Raw genomic sequence first — 25,348 nt, 5'->3', positions numbered from 1 at the left:
GTACTGTATAACCTCACTTGTAAGTTGTAGCTAAGCATTGGGTACACGTGGACATGAAGATGGCAACAACAGACATTGAGGACCACTAGAGTGGAGAGAGAGGGAATGAGGCAAGGGCTGAAAAACTACCTATTGGGTACTATGCTCACTACCTGGGTGACAGGATCATTCCTATCTCAAACCCCAGCATCATGCAATATACCCATGTAACAAATGTGAACATGTACCCCCTGAATCTAAAATAAAAGTTAAAATTATTTATTAAAAAAGAAATTGGCTTACCTGGTTATGAAAGCTGAAAAGTCCTAAGATTTACATTCAGCAAGCTGGAGATTCAGGATTGCTGATGGTATAGTTGTATTTTGACCTGAGAACCAGAAAGGCCAATAGTGTAAGATCCAATCTGAGTCTGAGTTTGAAGGCAGGAGAAGATAGATGTCCCACCTCTAACATAGTCAGGCAGAAAGAGTAAATCCTCCCTTATTCAACCTTTTGTTCTATTCAGGTCTCCCACAGATTGGATGATGCCCATCCACACTGGGGAGGGTAATCTCCTTTTTTTCAGTCTACCAATTTAAATATTAATCTCACCCAGATTAATATCTAACCCTCACAGACACACCCAGAATAGTGTTTAACCAAATATGTAGGCATCCCATGGCCCAATAAATTTGACACATGAACACGACCATCACGAGTTAACTCTTTGTCAGCTTGGCACCCAACATGCATCTCTTTAACCACACTTAATCTCCATATAAAATGACAAGACCACAGTTCCACCCAATATGATACAACTCTCCTACAAGGAAAAATGCACTAACCCCTTCCCTAGAAGAAGAGGTAAAGTACTTGAGTGATGTTTACTCTTCTTGAGATGTCATAACTTAAGTGCTATGATATAAAATTAGCAATACATTATAATGTTTCTTGAGACAAGGTCTCACTCTGTGGCCCAGGCTGGAGTGCAGTGGTATAATCCTGGCTCACTGCAGTGTCCACTTCCTGGGCTTGAGTGATCCTCCCACCTCAGCCTCCTGTGTAGCTGGGACCACAAGTGCATGCCACGATGCCTGGATCGTTTTTAAATTTTTTGTAGAGGCAGGGTCTCCCTTTGTGGCCTAGCTGGTCTTGAACATCGCGGCTCAAGTAATCCTCTTGTCCCAGCCTCCCAAAGTGCTGGGATTACAGACATGAGCCATTGTGCCCCAACAAATTAATGATATAGTACTTAAATACTATGATATATAGTCAATATGTGACATGATAGGGGAATGAGGGAAGGAAACAAAGATATTTTGCATACACACAAATATATTCATAAAATAAAGAGAAATACTATGACAATTACAGTTTCTGTAACTGGTCATGTGGTTGTAGCTGGTATTTATAACTACTTTCTTGCACTACCCATTCTGTATTCCCTTTGCCTTCAGCAAACACCTCAGCTGGTTATGGTTCTTTGCCTGGTGGAGTGACCCAAACCTTCATTCCTGAAGGGTCTGGGCCACTTTTTGTCCTGCCTGGATTTGGTTGTTGCAGCTTCTCACTGACCTTAATAATGGGGCATGGTAATACTAAAGAGATGCCCTGCAGCAAACTTGTCCAACCTGTGGTCCACGGGCCGCCTGCAGCCCAGGACGGCTTTGAATGTGGCCCCACACAAATTCATAAGGTTTTGTAAAACATTATGAGATTTTTTGGCGATTTTTTTTTTTTTTTAGCTCATCAGCTATCATTAGTGTTAGCGTATTTTATGTGTGGCCCAAGACAATTCTTTCAGTGTGTCCCAAAAAGCCAAATATTGGACACCCCTGCCCTAAGGGATCTCCTGTATTCCAGACATACTCTTCCTTACCTCCACTGTGGTGTAGTAGTCCAATTTCACCTTGGTAATCAGGATCAGTCATCCCAGCCAGCATAGTCACTCCTTTCCTTGCCTGCTGAGTGAGAGGCTTGAGGAATACAAAGTAGCTGGGTGGCAGTGTTAACTTCCAGTTCAATGGAATTATTATTGTGTCTCCTGGTGGAAGCATTTCTCCCTTTGGAACTAAGATCTCTAAGCCAGCAAAACATAAGGTCATGGGAACAGGAAGTAAAAATTTTGCTAGTAGGTCACTAGGGATAGTAGTGAGTGGTGACATTCCTATTTCCATCACTTGATTCCTGGACTCATGAATCCTGGCTATAAGGAGAAGCAGCATCATATATTGAATGCTGGTTCAGAACATATGCAGCCCTCTGGCGGAATGCTGCTCCGGCCCTGCTATAACAACCTTTAAAAGACTATTCCACTGTTTTATCCAACAAACTGCTTCAGGATGGTGGGGAACATGGTAAGACCAGTGAATTTCGTGAGCACAGCTCCATTGCTGTGAAGTGAATTCCTTGATTAGCAGAAGCAATACTGTATGAATACTGAATTCTATAAATCCATGGATGGTAGTTTTGGCAGAAGCATTGCATGCAGGGAAGGCAAATTTGTACCCAGAGTGTCTGTTCCAGTAAGAACAATCACTGACCTTTTCATGATGAAAGCACGCCAATGTGATCAACCTGCCATCAGGTAGCTGGCTGATTAGCCTTGGGAATGGTGCCATACTGGGAGCTCAGTGTTGGTCTCTGCTACTGGACTATCAGGCACTTAGCAGTGGTCATAGCTAGGTTGACCTTGTTGAGTGGAAGTCCATGTTGCTGAGCCCATTCATAGCCTTCTTTCTTGCCATCCTGGCCACTTTGTTCTTGAGGCCACTGGGCAACGATAGGGGTGACTGAGTAAAGAGGCTCACTGATCTCTGTGGAATAGAGCATCCTATGCACTTGATTAAAATCTTCTTCGCTGAGGTCACCCTTTGGTGAGCATTCGCATAGGACACGGACACCTTCAAGATTTTTGCCCATTCAGATAGCTCTATCCATGTACTTCTTCCCCACATTCCCTTGCTACCAATTTTCCAATCATGTTCCTTCCAATCCCTGATCATCCAGGCAAACCATTGCCGATAGACCATATACTGGCATATTATTGCACATGTGGTCATTTCTCCTTCCTAGCAGAATGAGCAACCATGTGCACTGCTCAAAACTCTGGTCATTGGGAAGATTTCTATTCACCAATGTCCTCCAGGAATGTCTCAGAAAGAGGCTGAAGTGCTATAGCTATCCACTTTCAAGTGGTGCTTGTATATTGTGCAGAACCAGGTTCAAGTCTTCTGTTCCTCTGTCAATTGATTTTAGGGAACTCCCCATAAGGCCACAGGTGAGACTGGGAGAAAGAAGGCAGTGTAGCAGCAGTGGGGACCACAGGCATTTCATGTAGCCTGCTTGTGCCTTCAGGGCCTGCTTGGGACAAGTCATGTATATACTGCTTCCATTCAATGATGGAGTGCTGTTATGCATGCCCAACTTTATGGCTGGGTGGGTCAGATAACACCCAGTTCATGATGGGCAACTCAGGTTACCTGGTAACTTGGTGATCCATGGTTAAGCATTCAGTTTCTACTAAGGTTCAGTCACAGGCCAAGAACTATTTCTTAAAAAGAGAGTAGTTATCTGTAGAGAATGGCAGGGCTTTGCTCCAAAATCCTATGGACCTGGGCTGTGACTCACATAGGCCTGCCAAAGGCTCCAAACAGCACCCTAATTGAAAACTGACACCATAAGCAGCACTGGATCTGCTGAATCATATGGACCAACTGACAGAGTAGATTACATGTCAGACTGGATCTGTTGTAGTCTTCTGTTATTTTGGGCCCCACTCAAAACTAGCAGCTGGGTAGGCACAGTGGCTCACATCTGTAATCCTAGGACTTTGGGAGGCTGAGGTGGGAGGTCTCTTGAGTCCAGGAGTTTGAGATTGGGCAACATAGGGAGACCCCATATCTACAGGCAAAAAAAAAAAAAAAAAAAAAAAAAATAGCCAGGCTTGGTGGCACACACCCATGGTTCTAGCTACTCAAGAGGCTGAGGTAGGAGGATCAATTGAGCCTGGAAGGTTGAGGCTGCAATGAGCCATGATTGTGCTATTGTACTCCAGCATGGGGCAACAGAGTGAGACCTTGCCTCAAAACAAAGAAAGAAAAAGAAAACAACTAGCAGCTTTTTGGATTAGCTGGTAAGCGGGACGGAGTAATGCCTCCAAATGAAGACTATGTTGCCTCCAAAGTTGAAAAAGGCCTACTAGGTATTGTGTCTCTTTTTTTTTGTTGTTGTTGTTGTAAGAAGGGCCAGATGCAAGAACTCCTTCATCTTAGAAGAGATAAATGCAAGTTTCAGTCTGAGTCTGAAGGTCTGAGAACCAGGAGAGCCAATGTTGTAAGTCTCAGTCCAAGTCTGAGTTCAACTGCAGAAGATTGATGTCTCAGCTGAAAGACAGGAAGAGATGTTAATGTTAATCTTATCCAGAAACATCAGCATAGACACACCTAGAATAATGTTTAATCAAATTTATGGGTACATCGTGACCCAGTTGACACATAAAAGTAATCATCACATTTCCCTTTGTTTCCACATCTGCTCCAGTGGGACCACAACCACACTCTGCTACCACTTAAGGTAGAGTATCTTCCCTCCTCTCACTAGAAAATATAAAACCCAAAGAAAACAAACAAGCAAAACATTCCATAAAGCTAAAGCAGATTTTCTTTTTCTGAAAACAAATAGGTCAATTTGATGATTTGGTCAAACATAAACTATCTAAATATATTAGTCTTCTCAGGCAGCCATACCCAAGTACCGTAGACTGAGTGGCTTAAACAACAGAAATGTGTTTTCTTACAGTTCTGGAGGCTGGAAGTGCAAGGTCAAGGTGCCAGCAGGTTTTGTTTCTTCTACAGTCTCTCGCCTTGCTTGCAGATGGCTGTCTTCTTGATATGTCCTTATATGGCCTTTTCTCTGTGTGCAAGGACTTTTCTTATAAGGACAACACCAGTCCTATTGGATTAGGGCCCCACCTTTATGACCTCAATTAGCTTAATTACCTCCTTAAAGGCCCTATCTCCAAATACAGTCACATTGAGGGTTAGAGCTTCAACCTATGAATTTTTGGGAAGTGGTGGGGGGTGGGGAGGTTGGGGTGGGCCACACAATTCAGTCTATAACAACTAAAATCATTAGCTTTTAAAGAATTGGCAATTTGGGTGCAATATTGAGTCTGAGTTCTTTTAAAACTCTTTTTGCATCTTGAAGAATTATATTCCATTTTTTCAGAATATTTTCTATGTATTGAATTTTTATTTCTAATTTGTTTTCATTCAATTATTCCTTTTTTGTGCTTTTTGTGAAAGGAAAAGTTGGATCCAGCTAAGTGTCCAAGAAATATTTTATTTTACTATGTTTTATATTTTCGTAGTAAAAAACAAAACACACACATATACATAATCAAAAGATGACCTTAGAGAGTGCTCGTAATCTCCCCTACCCAGAAACAATGACTGTTAGCTGTTAACACCTGGATGTAAGACTTTCAGATCCTGTCGGACATAGTTTTTCTACAGTTTTCTATAAAATGGGGTATTACCATGTTTGCTGTTTAATGACCTGTTATAATGTATTTAATCATCAACTATTTGTACATTTAGGTCAAATATTAGTACTGCTACTGCTGGTGCTGCTGCTGCTGCTGCTACTGCTTCTACTACTACTGCTAGTAATAATAATAGCAATAATAACTTTGATACTAGTGTCAATACCTCCTAGGGTTGATGTCAGGATTAAATAAAATATAGATTGCAGAAATATATTCATCGCAATTCCTGGCCCATATTAAGTGGCTAATGAACGCTGATGCCAATTTTTTTTCTTTCTTAGTTTAGCCTGGACCTGTGTTTCTAGCATTTTTCCTTGTTTTTCTCCCATTACTCCTATAGCCTTCACAATAAAGCATACAAAATTAAGCATGTCTTGAAGGAACTTCCTGATTTTTCACATCCTAAATATCTCTTCTTTCAAGGAGGCTTCACTACCTCCTCCAAGAGTAAGTCAGGTTGCCCTTTTATGACTTCTCATAGCATCCTTGATTGTCCTATCATAGTACTCACCACAGTTCATACTTATACCTGTTTAATTGTTTTCCTTGCTGGATTATATGCTTCCTGATTATCTTTTTTAAGAGTCTAAGGCTGTACCTAGTATATAGTTGGCACTTAATCAGCTGGGTGTCTACACTTGGGCCTGCCTTCTCTTCCTTTACAATGGCTTACTAACTGCTGTCTCTCATGAGATTTTTGGCAGGATCAGGTGAGGCAATGCATGTGAAACAGGCAATGTATATAAAGTACTTCCACAAATAAAAAGCATTTGAATAATTTGTATATAACCTTGCACAAGGTTAATAAATCGTAATAGTTTAGAAAATTGTAATCGGATTTTAATGGGCAAATGTTAATGTACATTCTCCACCAATATTTAGTAATTATATGAAAAAAGTAGGAGACATTTATAGCAGTCAAGATCTTTATAGTGTATTTCAATACATGATAAATTAATGAACATTTCTTATCTCCTCCAACAGTTGTATATCTTAAGAATTCATCATCATAAGCATTCTCTAGATTTTCACAGAATTAATCCTTAATAATTAATGAATATGAAAGAGTTAGACGAGCACTGCGGCATGCTAATCATTTGTTTCAATGTCAATTAGAAAAAAAATAGTCTCTTTGGCCTGCTATCTTCAAATATGTATTATATAGTTAACTTTGAATTTACTAATATAAAATGTCCATATTAAACGAATATATTGAGATACAGATCAATGCCAATGGTGAAAGTTATAGTTTGCAAAAAAATAGAAACGCTGATTTAACCAAAATATTAACTACATTGAGACAGTTCTTGCAAACATGTTTAGTCGTAGATCAATATTTACATATTTACATATTTCCTCAAAAATGTTATGACATCTTAGGCACTAATTACTTAAGAATTACATCAAATGCAAGTCTTAAATAATTTTAGGCAGACTGAATGTAAATTTAATACAAATAGAATTGAAGGGGCAGAGAACATTCATTCATACTTTACAGGTCTCTCAAATGCACATAAGTCTTGATTATTCTGCTTCTAAGGATCTTGCTCAATTTTAGCTTGGTCATGATTTATTGGTCTTGCTCAAAGTTTCAGCCATAAGGAAAAGGCGAGTGTTGATGTAACACTAAATAAGAATTCTTAAAATATGTAGACCGTCCCTGTGAATTTGCCTGAGAAAAGCAACTTCTACACTGAAGGATGAGAAAAATAATTTTACTATTTATTTAGCATTGAATTGGTTTGGATTTTACCCCATTTGTATGGAGGGAAAAAATCTTGTTAGGTGAAATTTCCTTATTAAACAGTTGAAAGATTATTCATCTAGAATTGGAGAGTAGTTTCTAGACATTGCTATGTGTTCATCATGGGGTAATGCTTCTGTCTGTAGTTATAGAATTTATTTGTTGATAAGCCTGAACTGAAAGTTCATATATCTTCTCCTTCTTCATTGTTCATCTGCCCATATGGCCTAGACCCATAAGGATTGGTCTTTTTTCTGGGATGACACTAGTAATGATTCTTTAATGATGAAAACAATCTAAATTGTGAATTTAGTGGAAAAGTACCGGATTGTGAGTGAGACTAGTGAATTTGAGACTTCGCCACTCATTAGCACTATAATCTTAGAAAGTCATGTATTCAAAATGAGTCTTGAATTTGTTTTTAATCTGTAAAATGGTGATAGTGATTACTTTACAAGGCTGTTGAGAAGATTAAATAAAATGGGTGTGTAAGTAATAAGCCATAGAACATTATACAAATACAAATAATTGTTTTATAGAAAGATTAGTAATTTGTTTCACTAATAAATAAAAATCTTGGTTCAACTTGTTCATGGGTAAAGAGACTCTGCTTTGTATTTTAGCTTTTTCATTTCTGAAGGTACCGAAATAATTTTACCTAATTATCTTTTTAAAGTCTAGTTTATTAGATAAAATGTGCTACTTATGTACATGCAAAAACAATGAGTTAATATTTAATGAATTTCAGATGACTTCAATTTGAATATGCTAAAAGAGGCATGATCTTGTGATTTTTAGTGTTTTTTGATTTTTAAAATGCATTTCTATACTTTCATTTGGTTAATCTTGGATAATTTTAAGTGTATATTAGGAGATATATTAATTTCCAAATTGCGTCTTTAGTGAATGTGGATTTGTTTTTCCTCTATAACAGCAGTCCCCAACCTTTTTGGCACCAGGGACTGGTTTCGTGGAAGACAATTTTTCCATTGATGGGTTCAGGGGACAGGGATGGTTTCGGATGAAACTTTTTCACCTCAGATCATCAGTAGCACACAATCTAGATCCTTTGCAGGTTCTCATAAGGAGCACACAATCTAGATCCTTTGCAGGTTCACAATAGGGTTCATGCTCCTATGAGAATGTATTGTGGCAGCTGATCTGACAGGAGGCAGAGATCCGGTGGCAATACTCGCCTTCCGCTCACCTCCTGCTGTGCAGGCGGGTTCCTAACAGGCTACTGACCAGTACCAGTCTGCGGCTCAGGATGGAGACCCCTGCTCTATAAGACTGGAAATGTCACTTTCACTATAATTGCCCTCAAAGCTTCCGTGCTCATTGTTACTGATGAATCCTTTCCAAAATAAAATTGGTTATTTTGGCTAGTTAAGCACTGAGCCATGAACGGAGCTGTTATTAAGAAGTTAATCAGACATAAACAACTTAAATTACATTAATTGGTTATTTCAATTAATACCATGAAAAATCAGATTAATCTTTTATGAGTTTCTCTCTCCTAAAATACAAATTGTGTAATGATGCAAATATTGTGATTACCATCTTTACATTTCTCAATATAATACGAAGCCAAAAATAAATTTTCTTTAACAATTAGGTATTGCAGAAGTAGTTGCATGTTGTATACTTTTCAGCGGTGTGTTGCAGACTAGTTACTAGCACTCTCATATTTAATTATATGAAACAATGGTCTGGTTTAAGTACAATGCCTGATATTTTAAAATAGGCAGTGATGATTTGTACATAAACAGATATTTTCAATATAGTCATACAGAATCATTGTCTAAATTGTCTTTCTGTTCTGTAATATTTAGAGAATAGTAAATAAATCCATTTTCCATTTTAAAAACTCACTTGAAGCTAGAGTAGAAAACAAAACAAAACAATTAAAGTGACAATAATGAAGCCTTGGCTCAAATAAAAAATGGTTACTATAGTAACTTAAAATTAGAGCATTACAATAAAAATGGAATGAAAAGATAATTTCAAATGCTATGTTAATCTTTCGAAATATGGAAAGAAGAGTTGCTGTTTGATATTTAGAAAACCCTCGGTTGCTGTTGAACCTTCCAAGATGACTGATTTTTCTTTGTCTCCTTTTTTTTTGAGACAGTGCTCACTATGTTGCCCAGATTGGTCTTGAACTCCTGGCCTCAAGCAATCCTCCCACCTCAGTCTCCCAAAGTTCTGGAAAAAAGATGTGAGCCACCACACCTGGCCTGTCTCCTCTCTTACATATAAATGTGGAAGCCTCTGACTGCAGATATTAACGAGAAGAGAAGGGAACTGTTAGTTTTGTTTGTATTAATCTTCCTAAGACTGATTACAATCACTTTATTAAAGCAACTTACGGGAAAGGAGGGCAGATTGAATGAAGTGGTGCATTTACAAATGACCTAAAGAATCTAATTTTTGTGTTTATTTTCTACTTTCTCCATATCATGGAGGTGCCTCATCTCATGCAGTCATAATATAATATATTTTACTAAAAAGGGAAGAAGGGGAAAATCCAGAGTTTGGGATAAGTATGGAACTGCATATTCAGTAGGTTCCATATTAAAACCACTGAGGTCATATTATATTGAGGTCACTTTAAAATTTTATGCTAGTGGTATAGTGACTGGCAGAAAGTGATTGTTATTAGCACACCTTCTTGGATCTAGAGACTGGAGATACAAGTTTTTAGTCATAAAGGGAGGGAATCTTAAAAAAGCAATTAAGACCATATGATATTTAGATATTTTAATTTCTTTAAGTTTTGATCCAATTGTGTTATTTTTAATATGATAATTGGAATACATGTGGTTGATATTTTAATAAAATATGAAAAAATTACAATTGACATAATTAACCATCCCAGGGTTATGAGACAATAACCAATACACTATTGTCTAACAAATAGTATTTCAGCTCTAATTGCAGCTAGACTGCCCAGCATAAAGAAAGCAGTTTAGAAATTCTAGCCCTGCAAAGCCATATTACAGAGAGGAATCTTGGATCCTCATCTGAATTCCTATAGCTGTTACTGTCTGTTATGCTCATTTGACACACAGGTACCATCATATGTTGAGCATTTTGTGTGTATGTATCTCATCTTGTCCACTAGACTATAAGTTCTTTAAAAGAAAGGCCTTAGACTTTATATCTCCAACAATTCTTTGTGTAGGTGGTACTAATTTAGAGTCTTATTATAAGGTGCATAACATGCAGAGGGTTTTGTCTGTTTGTTTGTTTGTTTGTTTTCTGAGACGGAGTCTCGCTCTGTTGCCAGGCTGGAGTGCAGTGGCACGATCTCGGCTCACTGCAACCTCTGCCCCCTGGGTTCAAGCGATTCTCCTGCCTCAGCCTCCCAAGTAGCTGGGACTACAGGTGTGTGCCACCACGCCCAGTTAATTTTTGTATTTTTAGTAGAGACAGGGTTTCACCATGTTGGCCAGGATGGTCTCCATCTCTTGACATCGTGATCCGCCCGCCTCGGCCTCCCAAAGTACTAGAATTACAGGCATGAGCCACCATGCCCGGTCAACATGCAGATTTTATATTAAATTTTTTTTCGCTTGTAATGCCTAACAATACTGAAGAGTACCTGGGTAATAGTATTCTATGAACCTAAGAATAGTTCAAAATTAAAGCTATTAAAAATGAAACAGTAATGACTATTTTAGCTTTGGCATGAAATATTTTTGGTGTGTAATTTTGGTAACAATGTGTTGTTGATAATCTTACACTGGAAAGGCTATATACAATGAATGTGCCGTAATATATAAGAATGCTTAAAGTTCCTGTATCTGTTACCAAGGTTTTTTTTTTTTTTTTTTGAGACGGAGTCTCGCTCTGTCACCCAGGCTGGAGTGCAGTGGCCGGATCTCAGCTCACTGCAAGCTCCGCCTCCCGGGTTCACGCCATTCTCCTGCCTCAGCCTCCCAAGTAGCTGGGACTACAGGCGCCTGCCACCTCGCCCGGCTAAGTTTTTGTATTTTTTTTTAGTAGAGACGGGGTTTCACTGTGTTACCCAGGATGGTCTCGATCTCCTGACCTCGTGATCCGCCCGTCTCGGCCTCCCAAAGTGCTGGGATTACAGGCTTGAGCCACCGCGCCCGGCCTGTTACCAAGGTTTTTGTTTATAATCCTTGAAATACTGTCTTAGTCAAATTGCATTGGAAGAGAAAAGTCATGGAAATGTTTTCATTTTAATCTGTTTACTGAATTTTAGAGTTGCTTTTCGTTGACCCAGGTTTTCAAAGAAATGACATTTGGTACTGTAGTCAGTGCTTGCTATATGTTTTTTAACTACAGTAATACAAGGTCATCTTATTTTTCTATATAAAGGGAATTCTGCTCTGTATAATTCCTGAAGAATTAATTCAGCCATTATTTGAGACAATGTGAAAGAAACAATCACTGTAAAGTGACAGAAAAATAATTTCAATTAGATTCACAGTGTTCAGTTTGCAGGCTCTATCATGACATTTAGACACTAGAGTTAAACTGCGTGATCCATTAACAATTAGACATTAACACCCTTTTCTTCTGTCTCTCTTCATGCAAATGGAGTGTCATGAGTATAAATGCTGTCTGAACCTCAAGGAATTATAGAGGTAACTTTCTGCCCTCATTGTATGTCAAATAACTAGACTATTAGATTAACAAAAGAAATACTTATGACCTGCTGACCAGATTTTTGGCATCCCCTCAGCCTTCCAAATCCTATAGTGACATTTAGTGCCTCTTAATTTACATGACAAAGCGGATGTTGTATGAAAGCAAGGTGGTTATTGAGCCTTGGAGGTTGCTAATAGCTTTGTAATTATCCCTTGCACTTTCATGGTGGCAGAGTATAGATGGCATCTTTGGTTCCTCCCAATTCTAATATTTGAATAATTTTAACAGTTATGAGAAATAGTTGAGCTGCTCTCAGTGGCTACTGTGGTCAAATGCCAGGATTCCCGCTAAATATGTACACGTGTAGCTATGCACAAAATGAAAAACACTTGGTCCACGCAAATTAATTTTAAAAAAAAAGCATAGTGAACACTGTCTTTGTGCATACCCTCTGCTCTAATCTGAAATACCATTTGAACCCTCTCTCAGGGCATGAGTCAAAGGTCACTTCCACTGAAGATCATTTTCGGCTGCTCCAGAAAGATTAGGAACTTTGTCCATGATTCCCGTTTCTCCAGGCCTCACCAGTCTTTGAGTTTCACGTAAATAATAATACCTCAAATAAGTTGTTCATGCCCCCATCTGTTTGACACATGACTACAGGTTTCTTTAAAGATCCTTCCCCCAAGAATTTCTGGACCGTTTCAAGGGTTCCCTTATGTGTATTTGTTACAGGTAGTTAGACAGATATGAGCGGGGCAGGAGAGGGCTCTTTCCCCAACCACCAGCTAATGTCAGGTGATGGTTCAACAATGATCACATTGCGTCTCTAAAAATGATAATTCGGCAACCGTGCCAGGGAGAGACAATCTCCTGATGGTCCACAGCTGTTACATTAGAGTGTTAATTGAATGCAGGCATCAGGGAGAAGGAAAAAGAGCTTCCAGTAAAATCTCAGGTACTGGGTGAGTGAGCCTGGGCATGTACATTAAGAGACAAAATGGTGGAGTATGACCTTCTGGGGGCACTCCACTGGAAAAGGGAAGAAAGCCTCAGATGGGCATGCATACAACTTCTAAACACACTGCGCATGCTCACCTCCCAAGCATAAGCAGGGCACTGCGCATGTGGGCAGCCCACACTAAGGGAGGATGCGTGGGAAAGGGGTGCAAGACACCAGAAGTGGGTCAGCCTATAAAGTCCTAAGATCAACGTTAAATGCCACACTTGACCTTCTTGGTGCCCACTTTGGTCTCTTCCAAGTGTACTTTCCTTTCTTTCCTGCTCTAAAGCTTTTTAATAAACTTCCACTCCTGCTCTGAAACTTGCCTTTGTTTTTTTCTCTGACTTATTCCCCTCAGTTGAATTCTTTCTTCTGAGGAGGCAAGAATTGAGGTTGCTGCAGACCCATATGATTCTCTGCCAGTAACTCAGATACCTTCCACCAGTAACATATTTCTGAACAAATCAGTCCACTGAGTGCAACAGCACCTTTACCAGGCTGCCTACTTCTTTTTCTTGCTCTTATTTGTCTCTAGTAGTACCCTCTATTGATGAGGGATCCCACGGAATGATGCCTATACCCCCAAGTACTTTGTAACTGCCCAACGGGTTTACCTCGCCTGCTGCCTAGACAAAGCCAATTTATCAAGACAAGGGAATTGCAATGGAGAAACAGTAATTCATAGAGCTGGCTATGTGGGAGACTGGAGTTTTATTACTCAAATCGGTCTCCTGGAGAATTTGGGGATTGACGTTTTCAAAAGATATTTTGGTGGCTAGGGGCTAGGGAAGTGGGGAGTGCTGATTGGTCAGGTTGGAGTTGGAATCATAGGGGGTCAAAGGGAGGTTTTCTTTCTGTTCCTGGGTGGGAAGGCAGAACTGGTTGAGCCAGATTACCAGTCTGGGTGATGTCAGCTGATCCATCTAGTGTACGATCTGCAAGTATCTCAAGCACTGATCTCAGGTTTTACAATAGTGACGTTATCCCCAAGCAATTTGGGAAGTTCAGACTTTTGCAGACAGAGGCTGCATGACCCCTAAACCGTAATTTCTAATCTTTTAGCTAATTTGTTAGTCCTACAAAGGCAGACTGGTCCCCAGGCAAGAAAGGGTCTTTTCAGTAAAGGGCTATTGTCAATTTTGTTTCAGAGCGAAACCATAAACTGCACTTCTTCCCAAGGTTACTTCAGCCTATGCCCAGGAATGAACAAGGACAGCTTAAAACTTAGAAGCAAGATGGAGTCGATTAGGTCTAATGTCTTTCACTGTCATAATTTCCTCAGTTTAAAATTTTTGCAAAGGCCGTTTCAGCTTAAGAGTTTAGGACTTAATTGAGGCTGGATCAAGAGACCAATATAAATGACAGACATCATGCTCTACCTAATATCACTGCACCCTTAGAGGACTCACTGTACTCCTGGACCCTTCTTTTCTCAGGAAGAGTGATTCCAAGACGCTCCTTAGCACACGGACTTTAACTGGGTTTATTCAACCAGTTTGCGAGATATGTCTATTCTTGTCTGATCATGCACAGACTTAAATTGAGACTCCCATAATTTTATTTTCAAATGATAAGCTGCATCTTTAAGATGCTTTGATGTAAGACCTGGCAGGTGTAAGATCCACTGAAAGAGAGAAAATCATTTTCTGCAATTAGATAACCCAGTGATTCCCAACCTCAGTTATCTTGGTTGTTTCTCTTTGTTTGTGTACACTGATTCCTCCATCCTCATCTCATCCCACTACTTGTACTAACTTGGTTCATGGCAACTCCCAGAAATCTTTCCATACAAACCTTGATTATTGTCCTCTGTGACCCTGACTCATGGATCAGATAGGAACCCTGAATACCTTTTTCTCAATCTTCCTATCCAGCTTCTATCTTATTGGATGCAGTTAGTATAGCCTTTCTTCCACTCTATTGTAATAATTCAATATTGTCAACTCTGTCCCAAGTTCAAATAATTTTGGTAATGGGTATTGCCAGGTGCTCTTTTCATGAGCAGTTTTCCCAGGCCTATATCCAGCTTCTCTGCTTTCTGTATTAGGATGGTAGGCACAAACAGGCTGACAAGCATTGTCAGAGAAATGGCTGTCAAATATGCTGATGAAAAATCTGTTTTGCTTGAGAGGTATTAAGGAAATAGAAAAATCTATATAAACCTCATTTTTATATATTTTTAAGAAATTTGATATTTTTAAATTAACAGCTTAATTAAGATATAATTCACATATAACACATTTCACCCTTTTAAAGTGTACATGTTAATATTGTTTAGCATATTTACATATATGTGCAATCATTATCACAGTCAATTTTAGAACATTTTCATCACCTCAAAAAACAAAAACAAAAACAAACACAAAACTATGCACCCTTTAACTATCACCTTCATCCCATAAACCTTCCCAGACCTAAGTAAACACTATCTACTGTCTCTATGGATTTGCTTATTCCAGATATTTCATATAAATAAAATCATCTAGTATGTGATCTGTTGTGACTGTCTTCTTTCGATTAACATAATGTTTTCAAAGTTCATCTCTCTGGTACCATGCATCAGTATCTCGTTCTTTTCTATGACTAAATAATATTTCCTTGTATAGTTATGCCACGATTTGTTTATCCAGTCATTCATTGATGGATATTGGACTGTTTCCATTCTTTGGCTATTGTGAATAGTGCTGCAATGAGTCACGTGTGTACGTGTACTTCTTTGAATACTTGTTTTTAATCTTTTGGGTATATACCTAAGAATGAAATTGCAGGGTAATAAGGTAATTCTATGTTTATTTTTTTATCTTTTTTTTTTTTTTTTTTTTAGGCAGGATCTCACTATATTGCCCAGGCTACAGTGAAATAGCATGATCACGGCTCACTGCAGCCTTGACCTCCCAGGCTCAAGTGATCTTTCCACCTCAGCCTCCAGAGTAGTGACTACAGGCATGTGCCACCATGCCCAGCTAATTTTTAAATTTTTTTTAGAGATGAGGTCTCATTACATTGCTCAAGCTTGTCTTGAACTTTTGGGCTCAAATGATTCTTCCACCTCAGCCTCCCAAAGTGCTAGCATTACATGTGTGAGGCACTGTGTCTGGTCTTATGTTGACTTTTTGAGAAACCCCCAAACTGTTTTCCATAGTGGCTGAACCATTTTCCATTCCTGCCAGCAATGTGTAAGGATTCCAATTTCTGCATGTCCTTACAAACACTTGTTCTTTTCTGTGTTTTCAATGATAGCCAGCCTAGTGGTTGTGCATTGTTGCAGTTTTGATTTGCGTTTCCCTAGTACCTAATGATGTTAAATATCTTTCCATGTGCTTATTGGCCATTTATATACCTTCTCTGGAGAAATATCTAAGTGATTTACTTATTTTAAATTGGGTTCTATGTCTCTTTGTTGTTGAGTTGTAAGAGTTCTTTATATAGTCTGGATAGTAGGCCATTTTCAGATATATGATTTGTAAATATTTTCTTCCCTTCTGTAGGTCATCATAACTCTCTTGATAATGTTCCTTCATGCAGAAAAGATTTAAAAATTTTTGATGATATTTAACTTGTCCATTTTTTATTTTATTGTTCATGCTTCGTGTGTCATATCTAAGAATCCACTGCCAAATCCTAGGTCATCAAGATTTACCATTACGTTTTCTTCTAAGAGTTCTATGGTTTTGGCTCTTATTTTTAGGTTGATGATCCATTTTGAATTAATTTTTGAATGTGGTATGAGGTAGGGGTCCAACTTTATTCTTTGCATGTGGATATCCAGTTGTGCTAGCACAATCTGTATAATAGACTATGCTCCCCCATTAAATGGTGTTGGCTCCCTTGTTGAAAATCAGTTGACTATAGACACATGGGTTTATTTCTGGACTCTCAATTCCATTCCAGTGATCTATTATGTCTCTCTTTATGCCAGTATGACATTGTCTTGATTACTGTTGTTTTGTAGTAAGTTTTAAAATCAGGAATTGTGAGTCCACCAACTTTTGTTCTTTTTCAAGATAGTTTTGGCTACTCTGAGTTTCTTGCAATTCCATATGAATTTTAGAATCATCTTGTGAATTTCTACAAATAAGTCAGCTGGAGTTCTCATAGAGATTGTGTTGAATGTGTCAATTAATTTGGGGAGTATTGCATCTTAACAATATTAGATCTTCTGATACATAAAAAAAGATATTTTTCCACTTGTGTAATCTTCTTTAGTTTCTTTCAACAGTTTTGTAGATTTCAGAGTATACGTTTTGAACTGATTTTGTTAAATTAACAAAATTATCTTGTTTAATTGCCCTGGCTAGAACCTCCAGTAGCCTGTTATGAACAAATGGCAAGAATGGAATCCTTGTCTTGCTCTTAATCTCAGGGAAAACCCATTCAGTCTTTCACCATTAAGTATGACATTAGATGTGAGGTTTTCATAGATGTCCATTACCAGTTTAAGAAAGTTTCTTTCTATTCCTAGTAAGAAATTATATCTTTTAAATCAAAACATATGCAATTAAATTTAGGCATTAAAATTATTATTTTTCCATTACTAAAGGGTTTCATTCTTCTGACGAATATTTCAGAGTTTAGGAATCTCCTGGTCTTTAAAAAGCAATATTTCATTAAACATTAGCCTGTAGCTAAACTCTGGCCGAATTTATATTTTTGTCTCCAAATCTTTCAATCTCCCTCTCCCTATGTTACCTACTGATTTTATTACACACAAAATGTACTCAAATGTCAAGTGTTGTAATTAGGTATTGCAGAGAGTGGGGATTTAAAAAACTAAGTGATGTTCTTTATTACTCCCAAAATATTAGAATGAAACCAATACTCTTGCTACAATCTGCCCCTAAAATAGAAGCACACAGAAGCTAATTTTTATTCCTGGGTCTTTTCTCTTTCACCTTCACCTTCACTGTGTCATGCATCTTGTGTCCAAGGTCTCTGGTGCCATGCCATTGGCAATGCCTTGGAATTGTTTCTGAGTCAACCCTCTTGAGACAAGCAGCTTCTCTACTTAACCTGATGCAGCAGTAATGCAAAGGAAGACTTTCTAAATACTACACCTATGGAAATGAGTAGAATTACTGCTCAATAGCTAGTAATTTAAGATTCCATGGGAAATATTTCAAAACTAGATAGATTTTGTGCAGTCTGACGGTTGCTTAGCATTGTTTCAATACATGGAGAAGCATAACCCTCATGGATCAGCAAGGGAAAAGTCACAGGACTTTGAAGTATGAATTATCTCTGTCTCCACACAAGAAGAGACTCAACTAAAATAGGTAGATAGTTCTTTTTGTTTCTTGTTTTGTTTTGTCTTTTTTTTGCCACAATCATTAAGTGGAAGCATGGATGTTTTGAATACCAAGGACTACTCAAGAATATATTATGCTGCATCTATCAGGAATGCTTTTAGTTGCAAATAACAGAAAATCTGAGTAAGAGTGGATTAAACAAATAAGGATTTATTTTTCTCACTTAAGTCTAAATGTGGTTTTCAAAGGGTGATCCATGGACCCCTGTAGGTCCTCAAGATCTTTTTAACAATAATTATAAGATTTTATTTGCCTTTTTTTCTGTTGACATTTGTATAGATGATGCTAAAGCAACAGAGGCTAAAACTGCTGGCATCTTAGCAAAGGGGTGACACCAAACTGCTGGCAGCAGTCATTGGTATTCTTCACTGCCATGAATTTGTGAAAAAAAAAATAATAAAAGCCAGTTCCACTTTAGAACATTCTTGACGAAACAGTAAAATGTTAATTTTATTAAATTTCAACCCTCAAGTTCATATTTTCTTAATATTCTTAGGGATAAAATGGAGAGTTTTAATAAAGTACTTCTGCTGCACACTGGAGTTGGATGGTTGTCTCAAGGAAAGAACTTGCAGAATTGAGTAACAAGCTGAATTGTCTGCTTTCCTCATGAAACATCATTTTTACTGTGGTGATACAGACTTGGGTATTTGGCAGATATTTTCTTGAAAATGAACAAAATAAGTCTGTCATTTTTAAGGAAAACAATTTAAAGTATTTGTTGCCAATAATAACATTCAAGCTTTCAAGTGAAAATTAGAGTTCTGGAAAAACTTACATCTGCCCCCATAAGCTTGTCAGCTTCCCAACTTAAAGACTTGGTGGAATCAATGGTGGTATCAACAAATGTGATTTTTTGATATTTCATTATAAAATGGGTCATTAATTAGAAGTCCTGCATCATGCAGTGGATCAGTATTTTCCAAATAATAAATGAATACCTCATGGTACGAACTAGTAAGTGGATAGAAGACCCACTCAAAATGAAAGATTGACAAACAGCTTTTAATATAATACAGTAAGAAAAGCTCATTGATATGACTTCAGATTCCGTATTGCAACTGATCTTTTAAAAAAACTATCACTTGTTAAATTTCAGTGTGGTATCAAACAGAAATATCTACAGTTATCTGAAAAGGCCATTAACATACTCCTTTTTCAAACTAAATACCTGCATAGGGCTAGAATTTCTTCATATAATTGAACCAGAACAACATACTACAACAGATTGAATGCAGAAGGAGATGAGTCCAGCTGTCTTCTATTATTCTAGACTTTGAAGAAATTTAGATATTCTTTTTATGTTTAAATAAATTAATAAATAAAATTTTCAAAAATCTCTCCATTTTTGTTTATAATGTGGTAAACATCAATAGATATGTTCCATATGAGAGAAAGGTTTTGGGCAATCCTCAATAATTTAAAAAAACTCTTTGCTTTGAAATAATTTTAGATTTACAGAAGAGTTACAGAGATAAAAGCTTCTACATACCCTTTACTCAGCTTCCTCTGTTAACATTTTATATAAACATTACACATTTGTCAAAGCTGAGAAATTAATATTCCTCGATAATGAGTGTGATTATAGAGTTCTGAGACCAAAAAATTTGAGATCTGCTGTTCTACAGGTAAGCAGCTGCTAATATTGGTTCAGCTGCTCAACAGCACCATTAAAGACCTAGAAATTATGTCTTTTCTTTCCTTTCTATTCTCTTTTTGTCTCATGATTATCATCTCATGGTTGTAGGATGGCTCAGAGGTCCAAATTTCTCTTCTTAGTCTAAGGCTGGAAGAAGAGGGAAGAGAGTGTCAGCAAGCTCTCCTTTTATGCCCTGTCCCTTTTACCAGGAAGGAAAATGTTTTCTAGCAAGGGCCCACCATGCTCCCTTTAAAATCTTATTGGTCAGAACTCACCAAGCTATAGCTTGGCCTAGAGGCCCAACCCTAGATAAGTTGCTATGGAAAGAAAATGGAACTAAAATGACTAGAACAATTAGCTTACCACCTGGAGCTGGGTTAGGGGTCTGTCTACCCCGAGATTAAGGGATATCTATCCACTCCTTGAAAAAAGTCAGGTTCTAATATTAAGGAAGAAGAGTGGAGAGAATTGCTTTTAGGTGAATAATTGGTATTTTAACTGTCCGGCTGGAATTTCTGTAAGAGATTATAGGAATTGAAAAGTGAACGGGCTACTGAACACATCCTGATTTTTTTTTTTTTTTTTTTTTTTTGAGACAGAGCCTTACTCTGTAGCTCAGGCTGGAGTGCAGTGGCCGGATCTCAGCTCACTGCAAGCTCGCCTCCCAGGTTTACGCCATTCTCCTGCCTCAGCCTCCTGAGCAGCTGGAACTACAGGCGCCCGCCACCTCGCCCGGCTAGGTTTTTGTATTTTTTAGTAGAGATGGGGTTTCACCGTGTTAGCCAGGATGGTCTCAATCTCCTGACCTCGTGATCTGCCCGTCTCGGCCTCCCAAAGTGCTGGGATTACAGGCGTGAGCCACAGCACCCGGCCTACACATCCTGATTTTACAAGTATGGAGGGAGTGGTGGCATTATTTGGGACTATATCTAGCCACTTTAAACACCTGGCACACAAATACTAGCACTAGACCTTGAATTGCTATTTATCAGCACTCCCTCTACGTATTTCATAGTAATGTATAAGAAGATGGCAAATAAGAGAGTAACTCTCAATTCCAATTTATTTCATTGACAATAATTCCAGGAAATCTCAAAATGTGAATCAAAATGACTTTCATTTGAAGGGTTTGCTAGGTTGTAGGGTAGAAGGTGAGGCTAAAGAGGAAATTTAGGGTTAGGACTTAGGTGTTTCTCTATTTGCGTAACATGTGGAGTGAGCACAAAAGGAGCAGCACAGCATAAAATTGAATGACTCAAAGCCATTCTGGGAATAATGTAGGAGGAAAACTGTGCCAGAGAATCATAAAGAAAGAACTCTTAGAGAATAGGATCGTCATTAAACCCCACTGTCAATATGCTTGTAATCTTAGTAGTAAGAAATCTGGAAAGATTCCAATACATATAGATTAATATGCTTTTAACCTGCTCACTAAGAGTATACAGAACCTTAAATATAAAGTGCTTTGCACTGTTTGGTAAGAAGCCGTATTTTATCATACTAAATTTATAAAAGAATATTAGTAAGTTGGTGCAAAAATAATTGCGGTTTTTGCCATTTGGCAAAACCAGACAGGAATAGTAGTAACTATTTGGCAAATGTCATGGGCCACCAGACAGGAATAGCAGCGATCATTTGGCAAAAACCGCAATTACTTTTGCACAAATCTAATATCATATATCTGACTCATGAGCATAACAAAGTATGTATGTACACAAGAAAGTAACTCAAGGGAAATTCACTTTATCTTGGTCTATGTCATTTCCTACTGTAGTGACCTGGACATTGGATTTATTTTACCTAAGTCTCAATGCAAGCAGCTGTTCTATACCTCTTATTCCTTGGAATCTTCTTACAAAGTATGAGGAGTAGTATAAGCCTCTTCTTCTAGCTTAATATATGTAAAAGTGTTAAATCCAGATATAAATTTTGTGATTGCTACATATTACAAGCAAGGACAATCCTTTCAACTTGGTCATTGTATAACAGAAAGCATTCATAGCAGCAATTCCCACCCCACCCAGAGACAGAATGTATAAATCTGCCTTTGGGATTTCAATGTTTTCATGGGAACTGATTATTTAACCTACTATCCCAGGTGTATTCTACAGTTAGAATTCATGTGTTTTCTTGAATCTTATTGGGAATCACTTCTCTGCATAGGTTAGTCTATTCCCTCTAATTAACAGGGCAGCCCACAGTAGTAACAGACCACTTTCAAAATAGTCGATTACCTTGTATGGTGATAATCCCCTGCTTTCTTTGTGTATCCCTCCCAAGATCCCAAGGTATTTTTATCCATAGGACACAAAAGCTACTGATTGCTGTTCTGGAATTCTACGCTAACAACTGACTTATTTACACTGACTGGTTACTACAAAAATGGGAAAAACTTAAGCACATAGGCTTGGTTTGTCATATACAATAACTAAAACATCCCTCCCCTTTAAAAATGTTCCTCATTACCCAATATTCTGTCCAGTACTTCCTCTGGTGCTGTCCCACAGTGCTATTCACCCAAGATCATAGTAGATCTGCATTTCTGGGTGCTGGAGAGGACCCCCCCCAACCCTGGGGTCAGAATGTTCCTAAGGCAACAGTTAAGAGTTAGGGAAGTACCTATACTTCTGCTATGTTTAGGAGAATGACTGCATTTAATGGTGGAATTTTACAGAATTTTAAATGGGATTTTTTCATCACAATTTCTGCTAAACTCCTAAAGCTGAAGAGAGTAAGTGTGAAGTACCCACCCCTTATTCTAAAATAAGCAACAAGTAGCTGTAAGACACCCACTCTAAGGCTTTCTACCAAATATTTAAACTGGTTCTGTTAACCACACTCCCATATGCTTCCCAGCCAAGCTATATGGGAAGAGAAGTATGTTGAATTAAATGAATTCATAATGATAAGTGAGTGTTGGAGAGAATGCGATATTTCCTACAGTCTTGATATTTCCTTTAGATTGGAGAAGGAAGAAATAAAAAGAAAGAAGTATGTAGATCATAAGAACAGAGAAGACAAGGATCCTTCACCCTGATGCTTTGCAGTGCAGATGGTGAGATCTCACGACCCCAGAGAGGAAATGGCTGTGGTATGTGTTGTCTAAGATGGGACCAAAAGAAACCTAATAAATTATACCTATGTCCCAAATGTGGCATTGAACAATAAAAAGATTACCATGGTCTAAGTAGGCACTGAACAGTAGCTCTCTGCTGGACCCCATGGGACACCAGACAGGAATAGTAGCAACTACCAATGGCACTCTACGTGAACTGATAGGCAGGAACTAGATAGCTCCACCTTTTTCCCCCATGCCTTAGCACTGTATAAAACTTACTTGAAGGTATGTCAATTTCTCTGTCTTTCTAAGAAGGGCTCATTATTGGATAGCCTTAGACTCTTAAAAAACATAACAAAAGTTGTATTCAGGGGTAATGGAGGTGGAAGGAATATGGCAGGCATGTCAGGCACATGTTGAGCATTTTCAGGAGAATTGGTGAGATTAGAAAGCAAGGGATCCACGTGTATTGCGCTAGCGGCTAATGTTTCTTCTAGAAAAGAATTTAGGGGAAGAATCAAGGTGAACGAATTCCACTCTGGAAAAAGACCAGTGTTTAAGGACAGAAGGGAAGCGGACTCTAAGTATAATACGGTGTATAACAGATTGTATTCTAGGCCAGGCTCAACAAACTCAAGTCTGAATCCTTCAGCAAGGAGGCTGTAGCAAAAAGGGTAAATCTAATTGAGACATTCAAAGCCAAATAATCTGCAGCATTGGCACCAACAGTTTTGGCACTATGATACGGTATCTGTGGTGCCGTATGTGTTTAGTTTCCTAAGTAGGTACTAAATGATAGCTCTCTGCTAGACCCCATGGGTCATTACACAAGGATAGTAACAAATCCCTGTGATAATAACAAATTACCAAAATCTTGGTGGCTATTCCAGCTTCTGGTGGCTCTCGGCATTCCTTGGTTTACGGCAGCATAACTCCAATCTCTACTTCTGTCTTCATATGGCCTTCTCCTCTGTGTGACACTGTGTGTTCTTTTTTGTCTCTTATAAAGATATTTCCATCGGATTTAGAGTCTACCTTAATCGTAGTATGATCTCATCTCAACTCTTAATTACATCTTTAAAGGCCCTATTTCAAGTAAGGTCACATTTTGAGGTTCCAGGTGGGTATGAATTTTGGGGGGATATTATTTAACCCATTAAAATCAGCAATCTCAGTGCAGGCATCTGCAGCATTATCACAGGAGGGAGTCAGCATCTGTAATATTGCCTTGGTCCGGCAAAGATATTAGGCATTGAGGCTCTTGCTAAAGGTATTCGCATCCTGAAGCCATCTGTGTAGAGCAGCAATGGAACATGTTTTAGCAGTAGATGGGGACAAGAAATGACTGAGATCTTATAGAAGGAGACTGCTGTAAGGGCTGCAAGCTGGGTAAATTAGTCAAAAAGCTCATATTGGCCAAGTTCCATGGCTCATGCTTGTAATCCCAGCACTTTGAAGCAGTGGATCTCTTGAGGCCAGGAGTTCGAGATCAGCCTGGCCAACATGGTGAAATACCATCTCTACTAAAAATACAAAAGTTAACCAGGTGTGGTGGCACACTCCTGCAGTCCAGTTACTCAGGAGACTGAGGCACAAGAATCGCTTGAACCCAGGAGGCAGAGGTTGCAGTGAGCCGAGATTGCACCACTGCACTCCAGCCTGGGTGACAGAGTGAGACTTCATCTTGGAAAACAAACAAACAAACAAAAAGCTCATATTAAGAACCTGTTTAGCTGAATCCCAGTGCATTACAACTAAATCTCATCATACTAGTCAGGGCAAGCAAAAGTGGAACAAAGATGATAAAATGGTTATTGACTGGACCATTGCAAAGAAGTTCCAAGTACCAAGAGAGAAGGATGGGCTTAGTAGTGACAGGAAAAGCAAAGAGGGCTTATCTAGATGTAATAAACTTTATATGAGATTCTAAAGTTAACTGCAGAATTTCTTCAGGTTTATGGATGGGACTGGTTGTGTATCTAGTTTGCTGGGATTCTGGCCACCAACATGTGGAGATAAACATTAACTCCATATGTTACCCCTGGTTAACAGGAAGGAAGACAGAGAAAAGTAATCAAGAAAGCCAACCAATCAATGAGCATAAATGATGTCAGCTATGACAGTGTCACAGTTAAAGAGCAGGAACACTGGAAAACTTAAAGAACAATAAGAAGGGAGTTGGCCAAGTGATATTTTCACTACTTCTATGAGGAAACAGAGACCAACAAAATGATATGCTTCCTATCATTACAATGTTGTCTAGTATTCCCTTAAGTTGGGTGTGGGTGAACTGCAGAAAATATTCAGAAACATTGATCAATTTCCACTTCAGAACGGGAGTCTATGGACAAATATCAACTGTGCTTATTTCCTAGGTTGATGGTACCTTCAGCTCCACAAGCCTAAAATTTATTAGAAATAATACCAGCAAGAATCAGAAACCTACATCGA

Source organism: Macaca mulatta, chromosome X (assembly GCF_049350105.2).
Source record: "Macaca mulatta isolate MMU2019108-1 chromosome X, T2T-MMU8v2.0, whole genome shotgun sequence".
NCBI lineage: Eukaryota > Metazoa > Chordata > Mammalia > Primates > Cercopithecidae > Macaca > Macaca mulatta.
Note: the sequence above shows the minus strand (reverse complement) of the source record.